The sequence below is a fragment of the Cinclus cinclus genome, chromosome 6 (genome assembly GCF_963662255.1).
Source record: "Cinclus cinclus chromosome 6, bCinCin1.1, whole genome shotgun sequence".
Classification (NCBI taxonomy): Eukaryota; Metazoa; Chordata; class Aves; order Passeriformes; family Cinclidae; genus Cinclus; species Cinclus cinclus.
The window spans coordinates 9,508,128-9,527,168 of record NC_085051.1 but is presented as its reverse complement, the minus strand read 5'-3'; positions in this window follow the sequence as shown (position 1 = coordinate 9,527,168).

The following is a 19,041-nucleotide window of genomic DNA, read 5'->3' as shown; positions in this document are numbered from 1 at the left end:
TATGTTGAGCCCAGGACACCAGGACAGACCCTCCAGGTTCCACTGTTCTGCCCTTTCTGCTCCCAGTTTGCAGCCTCAAGACATCCCAAAGCAACAGGAAGACTTGGGAGCAGTCCCTGGGTTCTCATGGATATGCCGGTTTACACCAGCAAATTCCTTGCCTACTCATTCCCACACCACCAAATCCCCCTTATGGCCCAGCACGGGGGACAAGGGGAAATCCCAGCTGTCCTGGGGTCACCTCACTGCCTCAGCTCCAGTGCTCTACATTCCTTCATCCAAGGAAAACAGGGAAATGCTCCAGACCTCTTCTGGCAGGGCAACACCTCCTTCTCACAGGCTCCATCACCAAAATGACCAGGAGTGTTAACAACACCAGGAGCATGGGAACAGATTGTCCAGAGTTGTGGAGGACAGAGGGAAGGTTTAGATGGGATATTGGGAAGAAATCCTTCCCTGGGAGAGTGGTGAGGACTGGATTTCCCAGACAAGCTGTGGCTGCCCCATCTCTGGAATGTCCAAGGTTGGATGGGGAGCAACCTGGGATAGAGGAAGGTGTCCCTGCCCATGTGGGATTGGATGATCCTTAAGGTGCCTTCCCACCCAAACCATTCCAGGATTCCATGATCACACATACCCAAACATCCCCAAAACCATCCACTCCTTCTCACTCCGAGCTTGGAGATTCCTGTGCACACACAGCCCAGCAACCCCTGCATGGACACACAGCTGCTCAGACAGTATTCCCAGTGTTCCAGCCACTTGTGCTCCATGAAAACCTGTGGAGCTGTTGGATAACCTTCATGGAAATCTTCCCCTTCTGCTGAACCATCTCTTGTCTTTCCCAGCTCCATCTCGACCCTAAACCTGCTCAACTTCCAGCGCTCGCTCTCCTTCCTCTGTTCCTTTCCCAAATTCCCGCTTCCCAGCCCCCGCCAGCCCTGCTCTGCACATCTTTCCCGTTGTACATTCTTCCCCAAGCCCTTATCTCATAAATTAGCCGGGAGAGGGATCCCAAATAGCTGAGCCGTGGCGTAAGCGTTTCCCTGAGGCAGGGGCGGGCGGGAGCAAGGGAAAGGTTGGGAGCAGGATGCCAGCCAAGGGTCAGACGCTGTCAACTCCCTCCTTTTCCTTTGAATCCAAACACAAACGCTCCAGAACACTCCCAAACTCATGGAAATCTCCTTTCCCTCCCCTGCCAGACCCCCCTGGCATCCCACACTCACTGCTCCAGGATTTTTTGCCTGAGTTCTCCTCAGCAGGATGGTCCTGGGCACCTCCAAACACATGGATCAGCTGTGCTAACACAAACCATGGAGTCTGGGGAGATTCCTGAGTGGGAAGGGATGATCCACGAGGATTATCCGAATCCAACTGCTGGCCCTGCACAGGACAACCCCAAAAATTCCACCATGTGCCTGAGGACAACAAGCATCTTCCCAACACAGAAGAAGCCCACCTTGAGGATGCTCAGTATGGAAAGCCAGGATTGCATTCCCAGCACCTTCATCTCAGGAAAGCATGAAGTTATTCCCAATGCATCTTTTCCCTCAGAGGCTTTTCCCTAGTCCATCCCAAATACTGGAGCAAAGCATGGGATCTTTCCCATCATGTTTCTGCTTCTCCATCCTCACACGCTTCAGATCTCACCCTCAAAGAGCAGACAGCCATATTCCAGGGAAATAAAAATATCTGGGAAAACAAGGATACCCAGGAAAGCAAGGATATCCATGGAAGTAAATATATCCAGGAAAAGAAGGATATTCAGGAAAACAAGGATACTCAGAACAAAGAGTGCCCAGGAAACAAAGACATCCATGGAAATAAATATATCCAGAGAAACAAGGATACCCAGGAAACAAAAATACACAGGGAAATAAGGATACCCAGGAAAACAAAGGATACCCAGGAACACAAGGAAATCCTGCCCAAGCAAACACCAAGGAAAATTTAGGAAAATACAAGTCCAACTCTCACCACTAAGGCACCAACCAGACCTGAGATTTTTGGGACCACTTGCTTCCCAAAACAAGCCTGGGTCTGCAGATGGGACCAGCCAAATTCCAGGATTTGGAATGACCACAGGCACTGATTCTTCCCCAGCTCCACCAGCACAGCCCCCACTCCCAAACGTCTCCGTGAGGAGCCCAGTTAATCCTTGTCTGACACTGGGAAATACCAAGGGCTCAGGGATTCCTCTTAAATTTTCTGGGATTGCTTCAGCAGGCTCAGATCCTGGGAAAATCTGAGTCAAGCAAAGGAATGAGAATTCCCAAATTATTCCAGGGTTCTCAGCCTGCAGGAAGAAATCTCTTCAGGGATGGGATGATCCATGAGAAGAAAAAAATATTTCACTCCAAGAGAAAAATAGATTGGAAAATTATTTCCTTATGATGGAAATTTTAATTTCAATTGATCAAGTGATCAATTTTAAAGGAGTGATGGGATAATTAATTTATTCCTGTAAATTATTCAATTCCAGCAGATCTATTGTTTACCACATCCAAAAACCATTAATTCCTCAGGAGGGCCAGATTCCAAAGTAAATCCAACTCCGTGCCATGATTTAAGGCCCTGACCTTCACTCCCAAAAAAACCAGAGGATCAGTTTGGCCTCAGAATTCCTCGGAGTACCACAGTTAAACCAGGCACAAGAGGGAAAAACTGAGCAGCAGTTCCTGGTGGTAAAACTTTCTTCTCTTCCCTTCTTTCCCTCCAGATCTGTGTCAGAACAGATGCTCCGGAGTAACAGCGGGAAAAGGATCAAGTTACCCAAACAAAGTTGTGCTCCATGGAATATTTGGCTTAGAGAGATTTTAAGAAGGGTTTTATAGGTGAGGGTAAGAAATTCCCTTCAGGCACAGTTTCCTTGATCCTGGATTTTTACAGGGACAGGATGGTTTTGGTTCAAGAGAAGAAGAAAGAAGGAGAAAGAGATAAAAAAAAAGGGAGAGAGGAGGAAGAAAAAGGGAGAGAGGAGGAAATCAGAGAGGAAGAATCCTAGGATTCAGGCTGAGGTTGTCAGGGATCTCTTGGAATCATCTTGCTTGAGCAGGATCACCCCCAGCACCCGGAAAGAACAGGGAAACAGTAAAAGAAAAATCTCCACATTATAATAAAGATGTTCTGGGGAGAAGGAGAAATTCCATGTCTCCAACTGAAGAGACACAGTTAGTCCATAAGTAGCATTGGGATGCTGATCCAGAGCTGTGCAGGACTCCCAGGAAGTCCTCAGCACCCCCAGGATGGGAAGTGGCAGAGGAAGATTTAGGAGTTTGACCCAAGTGAAATCCTAAAACCATGGAAAGCTGCAGGGAACCTGGGCTGGGAGTGGCAGATAAGAGCCCTTGTGATGAGGCTTCCCATCTGCACTAAATCCTGGGAATCTGGGATCAGGGCTAGAACTAACAGGGGGTGCTTTTTCCTTTGAAGAAGAGGTGTCTTAGTGAGAGATCACATGGATGCTGGGAGAGAGGGAAGCAAGGAGGAAGCAGGCTGAGCTTCCACTCGCTCCCAAGAGCATCTTCTGCTCCCACTTGCCAGGATAAATCCTTCTACCAGCCAAAGAATCCACAGGGACACCGCTGCCCTGCCCAGACTGTCTCTGGGGGCTCACTGCACAGTCCCACTGCTCCAAAGGGGATCCCAGCTCTGGAGATGACCCATGAATTGGGATCCACCCACCCCAGGACCTGTTGGGGCAATGGAGCCTCACCAGGATAGGCACGTTATTCCCTCAAGCAACACATCCGTGTGCCAGGGGCTCATCCCAAAGGACACAGCCCATGGCATCTAAACCTTGGCCGGGCAAGCGAGCCGCTGGAAAACAAGGGAGAGAAACAAAGCAATGAGGGGGAAAGAGAAGGAACCAACCACTCCACAAGGAAGAGCGGAGTGTGCCAAGAAGGCCAGAGCAGGGAAGGGAACATGGAGTTGAGGCAGGAACAACAACGGGATCAGGCTCCCAACACATCCCAGTTCAGCCATGAGCAGCCACGTTTCATCCAACAGAGGCCAAATCATCCTCCCGATCACTCTTCCACCCTGGTGGGAAGGAGAGTGATCCGCAGCCGTGCGGTGTCCACAAGGATCCAGGCTCCAGAAAGCATCTGGGATCCACAGGCCAAGGCCACTGCCATGAACCTGGCTCCTGCTCCAAGGATGGTGAGGGACATTCCAAGCTCCCTGTTGGGGTCGCAGTGGGAATCTAACACACAATTCCCAGGATATCCAGCTTGGCACCCACAGTGTGCACTGGAGGATGCACAGCTGCCCCTGGATTGTGCCCTGGGACAGGGATCTGTGCCATTCCAGAGCTGGACAAGGTTGGGATGGTATGGAGCCAGGCTGGAGAGCGGGGATTGTTTAGCCTGGAGAAGGGAAAGCTTCAGAGAGACCTTGGAACCCCTTCCAGCGCCTAATGGGACTCCCAGAGAACTGGAGAGTGACTTTGGCAAAGGACTTGGAGTGACAGGACAAGGGGGAACAGCTTCCCACTGCCAGAAGACAGAGTTAAACAGGATATTGGGAAAGGTGTAAAAGCGTGCTAAGGCCCCGGAATGAGCTTCCTAGAGAAACTGTGGCTGCTCCATCCATGGAAGTGTCCCAGGCCAGGTCGGACAGGGGGTGGGGGCTTGGAGCAACCTGGGCTAGTGGAAGGTGTCCCTGCCCATGGCAGGGGGTGGCACTGGATGAGCCTTAAGCTCCCTCCCCACCCACCCCGCCGCCTTTGGGGCATCCCGGTGATATCCCGGTGACCACGATTCCTTTACCTTCGAAGAAGCGCTGCAGAGCCTCCGTCTCGTCCACCACCTCCATGGCTGGGCCATGCACGGGCCGGTCCCGGCTCAGTCCGTGCGGATGCAGGGGAGCATCGCCCCGGTCCGGGGTGGGGGCTCAGCCCCGTCCGAGCCCCGAGCTCCGTCCGTGCGATCCCCGAGCGACTCCCGAGCGATTCCCGGTCTCAGTGCCGGGCTCCCGGTGCCCGTGCCCAGCGCTGCCGCCCGATGCCCATCGGCGTCCGCCCAGCGCTGCCCCGCACTCGGGCTGCTGCTGCTGAGACCGCTCCTCCTTCTTTCCCTCTTTCCCTCCCCTTCTTTCCCTCCCCTTCTTTCCCCTCCCCTTCCCCGCCCGCTGCTCCTCCCTCCCTCCCTCCCTCCTCCTCCTCCTCCTCCTCCTCCTCCTCCAGGAGCTCGGGGCACCCCAGCTAAAAGGGGAATGTGGGGAGAGGGGGGTTTGGCAACTCCGCGGGGTCCCGAGGTTGCCCAAAAAAAAGTCACCTAAAAACAACCGCGAAGCGCCGGGAGGAACCTCCCGAGTAAAAAACAAGCAACAAACAAACAAACAAACAAAAAAAAACCCACCACCGGTCGCGAAGCGGTAAAAAGCAGTCGCGAGTCGCCAAAAAACGGCCCCTAAACCCTCACCAAAAACCAGCCTCAAGCCCCCAAAACAAGCCACTAAAGCCCCAAAAACCAGCTCCTAAGCCCCTCCTCCCCCCCCCCCCAAAATAACCAAACTACTAAGGCACCAAAAACCAACCACTAAAGCCCCAAAACCAATCCCCAAGCCCCCACAAAAACCCAGCTACTAAAGCACCAAAAAACAGCCCCTAAGCTCCCCAGATAACAGCCACTAAAGCCCTCTAAACCAGTCCCTAAGCCCGCTAAAAAACAATTAATAAAGCACCAAAAAACAGCCCCTAAACCCCCCAAAAAACAGCTACTAAAGCCCCAAAGAAACCAGCCCCAAAGACCCCCGAGAAACAGCTACTAAAGCACCAAAAAACAGCCCCCAAACCAAAAAATAACAGCTAAGCCCCCAAAACCAGCCCCTAAAGCCTCCCAAAAACCAGCCCCCAAGCCCCCCAAAAGACCAGCTACTAAAACCCCAAAAACCCCATAGCCCCCAAAAAACAGCCCGTAAAGCCACCAAAAAACAGCCCCCAAACCCCAAAAACTAGTCCCCAAGCCCCCAAATGAACAGCCCCTAAAGCCCCCCAAAAAACAGCCCATAAAGCCCCCAAAAAAATCAGCCCCTAAAGCCCCCCCCAAAAAACAGCCCCTAAAGCCCCCCCAAAAAATCTGTGCACAAAGCACCAAGAAAAAAAGGAACCACAAATCACCAGAAAACAAAACAAAAAGCCAGGTTAAAACTACCAAACTCTATCCAGAAACCACCACAAAATCAGCCACAAAGCACCAAAATTTATGCACAAAGCAAAGTCGCAAGACACCCCAAAAATCAGCCAAAAGCTACCAAAAATCCAGCCACAAACCACTAAAATAAAAGAGCCCCAAGCCACCAAAAATCCAGCCATGAACTACCAAAATCTGTCCACAAACCACAAAAAGTAAACCAAAAAAACAAAAAAACCAAAACCCTAAAGAGCACTAAAATGTGGCCACAACCCACCAAACTGCATGCTACCAAAACCCATCCAGGAACCACCAAAAAAACCCCCCACAAAAGTACCAAACTCCATTCACAGAGCACCAAAAAACCTGACAAAGCACCAAAATCTGCCACAAAACAAAGTTACAAGGCACAAAAAAGAGACAGCCACAAACAACTAAAATCTGTCTAGAAATCACTGAAAGACACCCACAAAGCACCAAAATCTGTCTAGAAATGCCTAAAAGACACCCTCAATGCACCAAAATCTGTCCCCAAAGCCACAAGGCACCAAAAAAGGAGCCACAAACCATCAAAACTCCAGCCACAAAGACCAAAATCCATCCAGAAACTACGAAAAACCCAGCCATGAAACACCCAACCCACCACAAATTACAAAAATGTAGCCACAAACCAGCAGACCTGTTCATAAAATCAGCCCTGAGGCAAAAAAATCCAACCACCAAAATCATCCCAGAAATTCCAAAACCAGCTACAAATCACTGGAATACGGTTTTGAAAAGAGACACAAATCACTGAAATCCAAGCACAAATCACAAAACCAGGAAATCCCCAAAATCCAGCCTCAGATTCCGGCCACAGACCACAAAATGAAGTGCGAATCACCAAAATCCAGCTGCAGATCACGCTAAAACAGCCCCAAATCATCGGAATCCAACCTCAGATCACCAAAATCCAGTCCCAAATCACCCTAAACACCAAATCCAGCCCCAAATCATGAGAATCCAGCCGTAAATCCACCTAAAATTAGCCCTCAAATCCCCCAAATCCAGCTCCAAATCACCCTAAACTGTCCCCAAATCACCTTAAACCAGCCCCAAACGCCAAATTCAGCCCTAAATAATCAAAATCAGCCCCAAATTACTCCAAAGCAGCTGAAAAACACCAAAATCCAGCCTCAAATCACCCTAAACCAGCCCTGACCACCAAATTCAGCCCTAAATCATCCAAACCCAGCCTCAAATCCCACCCCAAACCTCAACCCCTGCCCCTACCACCAAATCCAGCCCCAAATCACCAAATCCAGCCCAAACTGATCCCAATCCAGCCCGAAATCCAACCCCCAACCCCTGCCCTTACCACCAAATCCATCCCTAAATCATCCAAATCCAACCCCAAACACCAACCCCTGCCCCTACCACCAAATCCATTCCTAAATCATCCAAACCCAGCCCCAAATCCAACCCCAAACCCCAACCCCCAAATCCATCCCTAAATCATCCAAATCCAGCCCCACATCCCACCCCAAATCCCATCCCCTGCCCCCTCATGGGAAGGCCCAGCTGTGGTTTGTTCTCCCCAGATGTTCCCACAACCCCCAATAACGCCCAGCTCCCCCCCCCTCCCCTTTCCCCCCCACCCCATAATGACTCCAATCAAATAAATAAGGGCCCGCTGGGAATAATGTCCATGAAGTTCCGAGTTCTCGGAGCGCCGGGGCCCTGCCAGCCCCAAACTGTGGGGCCTTTCTGCTGCGGGCCAGCCAGGGCACAATGAGGGATTGTCCAGCCCCACATCCCAATTGAGAAGGGCAGATTCTCCGGGATATATAAATATATTTATCCCTCTCCCACAGCTGTGCAGTGACCAATTCTTCTCCCGGGAGAGGAGGGGGATTGAGGATTGGGGACAGTAATGGGTCTATTATTTCGGGGTGGAGAGAACGAGGCCTTTTTTCTCCTCTCTCTCTCTCTCTCTCTCCACATTAAGACAATTGTTATTCCTTGCTCCCCTTGTTTCTGCTCTCAGCCCCCCGTTTTGGGCACAAGCTGCGTGGGAAGGAAGGGAAATTAAGGGAAAATGGATTTTTCCCGGGAAGCTGAGCGTCAGCCCAGCCTAAACCCTGTTAGATGTTGGTCTGTAATATTTAATTAAATGAAGATCAGACCCAGCACTAAAGTCAGAATTGGACTGGATGACCCTTGGGGAGGATCTTATCCAACTCAGGATACTGAATCCTAGAATGCATGATTCTGTCATTTAGAATCCTGGAATCATATCCCATACTTTTTTGGATGCATAAAATCATCATTTGATTCGTAGAATCACATTTTGTGATTCTATGATTTAGAATCCCAGAATCCTGGGATGGTTTGCCTTGGGATGGCATTTAAAGCTCATCCATAGAATTATTCAGCTGGGAGTAGCCCCAGGGCCATGAGAACCTGCTTTACAACTCCAGAGCCTTGTCCCTGTGTCCCTCATCTTGCAGGACACTGGGAAAACCCCATTTGGGACTCACCTTCCTTGCAGAAAGATTCCCAGCATACAAAGGGCACATTTCCACCCTGTTCTAGCTCAAATATCCAACATAATTGAATATTTGGGATATATTCTTGACTGAGAGCACTCATCTTCCTCTTCTATCCTTGCCATTCCCATCCACTCCCAAAAAATTCCCTTGTACTCAACTTTGTTTGCACTAAAATCCTTCTTTTTATATGGCAGGATGACTTCAACCTGGGATAACTCAAAGCATCAAGTTCCTTCCTTAATTTCCTTCCCCACCAAAGGACAGATTCCTAGAACTGATCTTGAGGGACAGGGATCATGGAATCCTGGAATGGTTTGGGTGGGAAGTGACCTTAAAGCCCATCCAGTTCCACCAGCATTTCCACAAGTTCCTGCCTGTGATGGTCTTGGACCATATAGCCAGGTCCAAGGAGGATCCAAAGATTTGGGAAAAGACCCTAAGCCTGGATTTGGATCCTTCTGGATTGACCATGTTAGACTTGACCTGGGATTCCCCATCCTGAAGTGTAAAATTCTGTGGATCAACAGCAAAAATAGGACATTTCACCCTTTTCCTTAGGGACAATGTCAACATTCCCATATCCCAACCTTCCCATGAGACAGCTCCTGAGTATCACACACCCCTTTACCAGCCAAGGAAATCCCATTGGGAATGGCTCATTATGGATTCAAATCCTCAAATTTGAGGGTTCTGCCCTCACCCAGTGGCTGCTGTTTCCAAAATTCCTTCCTCTGGACGCATCCCTAGGAATCTATGTTTGCTCCTTCCCTGATGCCTAAATCGAGGTGTGGATGATCCACATCCTTCTCATCTGAGTTTTCTTCCCAGTCCTGCTCAGCTCCCACTCCCCCGAGGAATGCTGCTCTTTCCCTTCCCAGACCTGATTAAAGGGAAAAGACCCACTGGAAAAACACACCAAGGGATGGAGCCAACCTCATCCATATGGGATGGTCCAGCTCCCTTCCTGCAGTGAGCTGGGAATACAGCACTTCAGGGATGGACTTGTGTGATCCCCAAAAGATCCTAGAGAGCTCTGATCCCCAAAAATCAGAAGTATTGCTTTGATCCATAGGGAAGCAGCTCCAGTGGAGCCAAACCCAGTCTCTCATTGGTCTTCCTTTCTCCTGCCCTCCACATTTCTCCCCCTTCCCAATCCTCTCCAGGTCATGCTCCCTGCAAATCCTGTTCTCCCTATCCCACGTGGCTCACCAGGAGCACAAGCCAGGAAGGGCTGGAGGGATATTACTCGGGGTATTACTCATGGAAGGTGTGGCCGGGGCTCCCTCCGGCGCCGAATTTCAAAGTCCAGTTTCCAACAAAACAGTAATTCAGGAATTTCCCCCTTCCTTACCCCATCCCTCCCTCAAATCTCAACCTCCAGCTGAGATTCCCAGGCATGACTGGAAGGATTTGGAATCTATTTTTAACCTTTTTCCACTAGCTCTGAGCATGGACACCTCAGTCTCTGGAAGGGTGCCAGAATCATCGATCCGGCTCACATGAGGCTCAGCTGAGCAGGGATCATGGATCCAGGGATACCCAGTGCATATAAAACCTGTTTCTCCTGGTGTGACCAGGTCCCAAAGAAGCTGCTGTGTCGTTGTTGGAGGTGCTGGAATACTTGCAATCTCCTACTCACAAACCATCCCAATCCAAGCACAAATTCCCCAAATCCCAGATTGGTTTGGGTGGGAAGGGTCCGCAAAGCTCATGCCATTCCATCCATTGCCATGGGCAGGGACACCTTCCACTATCCCAGGTTGCTCCAAGCCTTGTCCAACCTGGACTTGACACTTCCAGGGATGAAGCAGCCCCAGCTTCTCTGGGAAATCCTTTCCAGCCCAGAGGGAAGCTCCCACCCTGCTGGAGGCGGAAGCACAGCTCCCTCAGTTATCAAATCCTGGCAGGAGACCTGCATGGATCAATCCCTTCCTGGTTACCCATTAACTCCAAAGGGTTCGTTCCCTAGACAGAGAGAACACCTCCATTGATTCATAAAGGAATAAAGGACTGTCCTCAGGGAGGAGCACATGTCCTGGGAGATCTCAACATCCTTAGACCTCTGGAGCAGGGAAGTGTCACCCACTCACTACCAATAAAGACATCCAGGCTCCACAGAAAACCCCTGTCCACTCCACCAAGCCCCACAAGGGCTGGATGTGCTTTCCAAGGAAGTTCTGTGGTGGGAAGCATGACTACAGATTGCTGGAAAAAATCCAAGGAGCCATTGGTGAGGAGGCAGGAAAACAAAAATGCTGCTGGAAAAGGCCAGGAATTACATTTGGACCATGGCCCTCAGATCACGGTTTCCTTTCCCTTTTTTCCAGTGGAAATAAAGCCTGGAATGCTTGGGAAAACCCTGAAGAACTACTTGTGCCATGCTGGTTCCCACTGAATTAATTAACAATTAGATCCCAGCTTTAGTTAATTACATATTCCAATTATTTTCCCTCGTTTTCTTTGCTTGCTGGGGAACGCTTCAAAAATTGTTTGGAAATTTATTTGTTTTTGGAAATTAAATTTTTTTTTTTTTTGTAGTTCTGGATTTTTTGTCAATGGATTAGAAACAACTTTTCTCAATAGGCTGGAATTCTTTTCCTAAGGCCACCAACACACCCAGCAGCTGGAGAATCTCCTTGGAAAACATGACTACATCCCCAAGGAAGGCTTTTAATAGGTTTTAGCAGCATCCCCCATTCCTGCTGTGTCCACATCCATATATTTTCATCCTTAAAAACTGAATTAAAGCAGCCTCTCCTAAACATGGATTATTCCGTGTTTATCCAAGGATAGCAGCTAGAGTTGGATGCTTTCCGTCCCCAGGAGAGGAAGGGTTTCCAGAAGAGCCAATATCCTTTTATGAGGCTGATATAGCTCTGGGTAGGGAAAAAAATCCCACAACACCATCCCAAAACATCAGGCACTTCAACATTCCAGCACTTTTTATAGGCATTTTTATAGGAACTCAGTAGTTCAGCCACCTTTGAGCTCTTAATTCCCTGATAGTCCCTCCAGGAGCAGCCATAAAAACAATTCCATGCAGCCATTAATAGGATTACACACTTCCAGGCATTCCTTTTCTCCCTGGATTTCTTCTGGCTGGTCAGTAAGCTCCAGGACTTCTCCTGCCCTTATTCCCCAACCCTGTAAGACATGAATGCAGCTTTTCCCTTTTCTAGAATATGAATTATGTGGAATCATTCAGCTGGGAACAGCTCTCAGGCAGTGAGATCCTGCTTTACAATTCCAGAGCCATGTCCTGCAGGACACTGGGAAAATCCTAGTTTGGACTCACCTGGCTTGCAGAAGGATCCCAGCACCTTCATGTTCATCCAAAGGGGATATCTCCAGTGTTCAGGCTGGAATGTCCAATAGATGGAATATTTTGGATATGTCCTTGACTGAGAGCACACATGCTCCTCTTTTTATCTCTGTCATTCCCATCCACTCCCAAAAAATTCCCTGTTTGCATTAAAATCCTTCTTTCTATAGGACAGGTTGAATCTAACTTGGAATAACTCAAAGCATACAGTTCCTTCCTTAATTTCCTTCTCCACAGAAGGAGAGGTCCTAGAACTCATCTCAAGGGACAGGGATCATGGAATCCTGGAATGGTTTGGGTGGGAAGGGACCTCAGAGATCCAGTTCCATCCCTGCCACAGGCAGGGACACCTTCCACTACTTCCAGGACAACTTCCAGCTTGCTCCAACCTGGCCATGGGATGGCAAATCCACAACCTCTGGATGTTCCCCCAAGTGTTTTCCCATTCCAAAGGCTGAGATCCAGAGCAGAGAAGACTGGAGAAGGAACAGCCAACCCCCAGTAATTTGCCAGATTCTTCCCAAGAGCAGCACACCCAATTCCTGGTGTCCTTCCCACCTCTCCAACTCACTCACAGCCCTTGAAGGCAGAAGCCTCAGGCAATTCCCAACCATCCATGTCTGGGACATCCTTGGGAACAGTCACATACTCCAACCATGCTTCCAACATCCATTTTATACAGAGTGCCATAGAATATACAGAAAATTTATATACATCCATGTTTCTGGAATTAGGTTATAATTCATCCAGATCTTTCTTTACGGCGGGATTAGTTCAGATCTTTCGTACAGAGGTACAAAAAAAGTCACATGGAGAATGAAGGGCACATGAGGAGTGCTTGAGTTTCCTTGGAATCTTCATGCTGGGGCAGCTCAGAGCAGGGATTCAGAGGGAAGCATTCCTGGGATGAGCATGGGGATGCAGGATGCTGGGCTATTTTCCCCCCCATTTGCATATCCAAGTGCTCCAAGCCCTGCCAGAAGCAGTGGGAGTGCCTCAGAGCTCCCTGGAAGGGCTGGTTCTCCCAAAAATGCCAAAGGCTTCAGCTCTAAGGAAGCAATTAGGATCCAGCAGGAAATGAATCCAGAGGTATCCTGCTCTGAGCTGCCCCAGCATGGGACTGAACACAGGTGATAGGCAGGAAGGGCTTTTCCAGAGAGGCAGAGCCAAAGGAAAGGGGCTTGCAGGGCACAACATTCCAGATAGGTAGGCACAGCCCATCCCCAAATATTCCTGTGCCATGAGGAATTCTGCTCAGCGCCAGGAGAGAAGCTCAAGAGTATTCCCTGGACCTGTGGAGGGAAAGGTGGGAAGCTGAAGCTGCAGGTGAGGCCACTTTGCCACCATCAAGCTCTGGGGACATCCCAGGAATGGAGTTAGGACCCAAAGGGTGTGGAAGTGTCCTAGGAAAAACCCCTGTCAGGATCCCTTTGCACACAAACTTCCCAAAATTGGACACCCCGGTAGGACAGGCCTGTGCCACCCTCACCTGCGACTTCCAAATCTGAGCCACCAGAACTGCACAAAGCCCAGGATGGGAAGCAGGGAATTGGAATCCAAAGAAAAAACAATGTCAAGCCTTGTTCCTGTGCCACAAGGATTTTCAGGAATCAAGAGGTACAGACAGGGAGAGGTTCCCCTCATCCCACAGGTGTGCTGGGAAGGTGCATGGTGTGACATGGTGATGTCAGAGGGATTGGACACAACGAGGAAAGCAGGAATAATTCCCAGGGAGCTTACCTTTGGAAGAGGGCTGCTCCAAAGCCAGGGAGAAACATGGTGTGGGTTGGAGGAAATCACCTGCCTCAGGTCAAAATTTGCTTTTGGCACTTGGATACGACCTCAGGCAGCAGGGAAAAGTGGGAAGATGTGGGAAGTCCTGGCTGAGGCAGAATGGGAGAGCTTGGGAGCAAGGGCAGCTCCTACCAGGCCTTGGCCACACTTCTGTACTCCCAGAGAAGTGGGAAAGGAAGGTGGGAGATGTCTGATCCCAGAAACCTGGGACCTGAAGCCAGGGAGAACAAAGACAACAGGGATGAACTCAAAAAACATGGAAAAAGCAATGGGAATGGAGACAGCAAAGCACTCTGAGGTTGATGATGATTCCCTATGACAAAGCAATGAATTGCCTTAATCCTTGGCTGTTTGGAATTTTCAGCCCTCAAGCAGCTCCTTGAAGCTGGAAGAAGGGGAAGGACATCAGTGACTGCTGATCCAGCCCCCTTCCCATCCCTCTCTTGATCCACAACTCCCCTGTGGATCTGACTGGAGAGCAAAGGACTCCCAGACTGAATCCCAGCTTCCAGCTGCAATATCCCTTCCTCTCCTCGTTCCCACAGCTGCCAAGGATGGGCAGTGTTTGCCTCCAGCAGGATCCATGCAGCATTGCTTCCCCCACGCAGGAGCCATGAGAGGGAGCTTTGGTACAAGAAATGAGGCTCTTGCTGAAATCCAGCAGCTCTTCCCAAAAAATCAGCGCTGTGCAGGCTCTGGGAACAAAGCAATGAGCCCAATTCCAGGCAGTGCTTTCCAACTGCTTCCTTCAGAGGGATTTCTCAGCAGGGCAATCCATGCAGAGGTGCTGCTGCAATTCCAACCTTCCCTTTCCTGCAGCACCTTAACAATACAAGCAGGAAATCACAGAATTCCAGAATCATTTGGAAGCTCCCACCTGCTACCATGGGCAGGGACATCTTTCCCTAAGCCCAGGTTGTTCCAAGCCTTATCCAACCTGGCCTGGAATATTTTCAGGAATGAGGAATCCACACCGCTCTAAGCAATATTTGGATGTTCCTCAAAGGCTGCAGTTACAATCACTATCCCTTAAACCCATGGGAATTAAATAATCCTGTTCCTATCCTGCAAAGCCAGAATATCCTATTGCCAAGGGAAGAATATCCAGAATGGATAAAGAGAAGCCCAGCATGGAGGGGAGCTCCAGCCCAGCAATTCCAAAGGCAAACACACAAAAAGAAGGGCTCCGCTGCCCATGGAAATTCAATGGAGGTTCTTGGATACAACCTCAAAATACAAATCCAAACACACCCATTCCAGCAATAGTTAATCCCACCTAATTCCTATTGCCAGGGGTAATCCTGATTATTCCTGTGTCCCAATTTGCAAATGAAAGCTGTGTGGGCGATTCCAAGAAAATCATATTATCTTTCTGCAGGAAAAGAGCAGCAAAAGCTGGGAAAACATCAAAGTGCATGGAGAATGTGTTAGATATTGATCCTGTATCCCCCTGCTTGGAGCTTTTCCTCCTTCTTATGTGCCCTTGGAAACAGATTTCTGCTTGGGACCATCAAATGTTCCTGGAATCTAACAACCTAAAAGAACAGAACTGGGGATCACTGGAATTCTGTATCCACACTCCCCACCCTCTGCCATGCCAGCCCTCTCTGCAGAGGCCAAAATACCTCCTACAAATCCTGTTTGCTTTGGAAAAAAGTTCCTGAAACGTTCCAAGAATTCCATTTAAGTGCTTTGGAATAGTTTTCCCATGTTTCCCATGTGCTACCAAGGATGTGGAATGAGCCACCAGCACCCTGAGAGAAGGGAAGGATGCGGTGGCCCCTGAAATAAGTGAGGGGAACAGGGAGCAAAGAAAAGAGGGAAGTTTTAGGAGGAAATTAATATTCCAAATGGAGAAGGCAGCCCCAAACGGGAAGGGATAACAGTAACTATTGGAAAAGGGCAGGTATAGCCTCAGCACTGCAGGATCCTTCCTAAATTTTTGGCACTGCTGCAACAAAAGCAACAATAAAATCAATTTACTGGTGCAGAAGAGCCTCAGCTCCATTCATCTGCCAAGAAACTCTTGGAATAGTTGATGTTGGAAAGGACTTTTAAAGGTCACTTGGTCCTAGAAGAAGGATCAGAATGGATTTTAAGGATGAGGCATGGAATGGGTGACCTGTTGGCCAGTCTGGGATCTGGGGTGTCAGGCACTTCCAGCATTGCCTCTGCACAGGGTGGAACATCCTGTTGGAATATCATGGGAATATCCAAAGATCAGAAGGCACAAAGCTGAAGAGGAAGAAGCAGAAGCCAAGAGATTCAGAAAACTGGAGATGCTTCGTAGTCCCAAAGACAGAGCAGGAAGAGAAAGCAGGAAGTGTGTACAGTACAGATGGAGGAGGTAGCTGCAGCTTTAACATTTATTTTCAGCATTCCAGGTGTGCTTTTCCAGAAGGAAAAGGGAGATCAGCCTTTCCAAATGCCCAGATAGCAAAGGAGTGATGGGAACGGAGACACAGAATGCTGGGGATCAAGACACTGAGACATTTAAAGCGGAAATAATTCCAAGAATGTGGATTTCATTTAGGAGGACTGGGATCAGATCTGTTTGTCAACAAAAACCAGAAATTATCCATGACTGGATACAATGAGATCCTTTGAGGGGCTCTTTTGTGCCTTTACTCCTTGACCTGTGGCAAGCCCAGCTCCCAGGAATTACATATTTCCAGGCTTTTCCAAAGTCCAGTTATCACAGAGAAAAAAAACAAACAAACCAAAACAAACAAAAAAGAAAAAAAAAAAACCACCAAACAACACAGCATTCCAGACTGCTTCCTGTCAGGGAAAGGGAAGGCCATTCCAATGGGATACAGTTCCAATGGCACAGAGAAGGAAACAGTCACCCAAGGATTGAGTCTTCCAGGACACGGCAGAAGAATGTCAGGGAAGGGACTTTCTAGTGCAACATTTGAGCCATGGAACATCAGCAGGCTCCAACTGGAATCATTTTAGGAGGGAGATATCCCACTTTTCCTCACCTGGAGGCACCTCCCCCCAGTAGCTCCATCTAATCCCAGGTATCCATGTCGCTCCCAGAGACGGAGATGATCCTTTTCCTTAATGTTTTAAAGTGCTTTGCAGATCCCAAGCTCTGCCTTAGTGCTAAGGGTTAATTGCCGCCAGGAATAAGGACAGGAATGAGCTCCTTATTCCAATTCTTGGGCCAAGAGGGGAGCTAGCCCGCTAGCCCCAGCCTCCCTGCCCTTCAGCTCCTCTTTTCCCCTCAAACCTTCCCAGATTATTGTGCGTATTCCTGAAAAATCACCTCGGTAGTGTTTCCTGAGTGCAGGAATTCCTCCTTACCCTGTGCTGTGCTCCCAAATCGCCTGCTCCCTGCTCCTTTTTTAAGGACCTACAGAAACAAAAAACTACTGGTTGCTCAGAATAAAAGGACTTTTCCTTCTCCAAATCCCTCTGAATCCAGAGGGGTTTTCCTCCCTCCGATTCCACTCAGAGAAAGGTCACCTTTTGAACCTTAAACCACAGGGATAATGTTTTCCTGGCTGCTTGAAGCACTTCTGAAGGCTCCGAAACGCGCAAGGAGCAGGGGCTGGAGCATCCCACACTGTCTGAAGTGGGATATCAGCACTTGGAGCCAAAATCCAGTGGAATTCTGTGCACCCAGGGTTTATTTACATCAATGCACACTGGTTGTAAAGTGCTCCTCGATGTCATCAGATCCCACTGGCTCCTGGGAAGCACAGCTCTGACCCATCCTGGGGATTCCAGAGCTCACATGGCCGACAGGAAGCCCAGGATTTGCCAGGAACTGAGCTCCTGGAAAGCACAGCGTCCTCCCACAGTGGAAATAGCACTGCTAAGGAGCAATCCCAGGATTCTAAGGAAGTTAAACCAGGAATTTCTTTTCCAGGGAGGGAGGATGGAGCTCCAGGGAAAGCCGTAGGTAACTGATGAGCTTTGAGGGGGAATTGTGGCAATTCAAGGACTTTTCCAGGTCCCAAGAATGTTTCATTTCCTAGGATAGGTAGTTTTCCTCCTGCTCCCATCATTGGAAAACCTGCCTGGAGAGGCAGAGCAGGCTCCTCTGGGCCTGGAGGCTCAGGTAGTTTTCCTACAACTTGCTCAAGCTTTCCTACATGGAATTGTGCAGGCAGGGAGAGGGTGGAAGAGGGGGTAGGCAGTTACGCCTGAATCCAAGCCACTTGGGAAGCAGGGGGCTTGGAATTCTGCCTGCCCATCCTCTCTTCCCTCAGTCTCCAGAGGGAACAGCACAGGAAGGAGATGATGACCATGGATTTTTCCTTCACAAAAGCTTCCCTATTTCCTTAATAAATACCTTCCAACCAGCTCAGCAGCTCTGTAAACATACAAGAGATTGCAACACTGGGGAAAAAAAAAATAATCCATCTTTTCCCTGAATTCCCAATGACAGAGGCTGGCACTGATCCGCAGATGCTGCATATGGGTGGTGTGAGGACCCCCAGGGATCCAGGAGAGACTCCCAGACTCCAGAGGGGCCTGGAAAATAACACCAGGTCCATTTTGCAGTTGATCCATCCACATCCATGCAGCTCTGAGATGAGAATCCTGGCAGTCCCACAGGAATGTCGCCAGCTCGGAGGGGTCCAGGGAACCGAGGAGTGATGAGGGTGATATCCAGGAGATCTTTCTGCCAAAGGAGGGATGTGGCAGAGGGATTGGGCTCTTGGGAACAGCGTCCTTCCCTCTCAGGAGTGCTTGTGGGAGAGGAACCATGGTGCCAGCCCCATTCAGGCTGCGCCTGGCCAGGAAGGGGGGGACTGGATTTGGGGGGAATACAGCCCCAATGGCTTTAAAACAGGAGTGTCCTACAAAAGCAATCCCCATGGAAGTGTGACGAATTGGATCTCGGGCCGGATCTGTGGTAGTGCAACAGGGCCCAAAGTCTCAATCCGCTCATTTCCCAAACCACCAGCTCGGTCCTGACTGGAGGGATCTGGCCTGGCCCCCTCCTGCTTCCATCTATCCAGGTATATCACTCCCAAACTCAGCAGGTGCCTCAGGGCAAGGACACTGCCTCTGGAATGAGACAGGCTGAGGTAGGGAACTTTAGTGCCTCAGACCCTCTCAGCCCCCATGGGGCAAAGCTTCTCCCATCTCCAAGCACAGGATTCCAGCACAATCCATCCTCCAGACACCACCACTGTGTCACCCCAGAAAGGATTTTTCCAGCTGTCTCCTCTGATCCCAACTGCCCGATGACAGCCTCCTCCATGGATTATCCCACCAGGATCATTCCACCCCCTTCCCC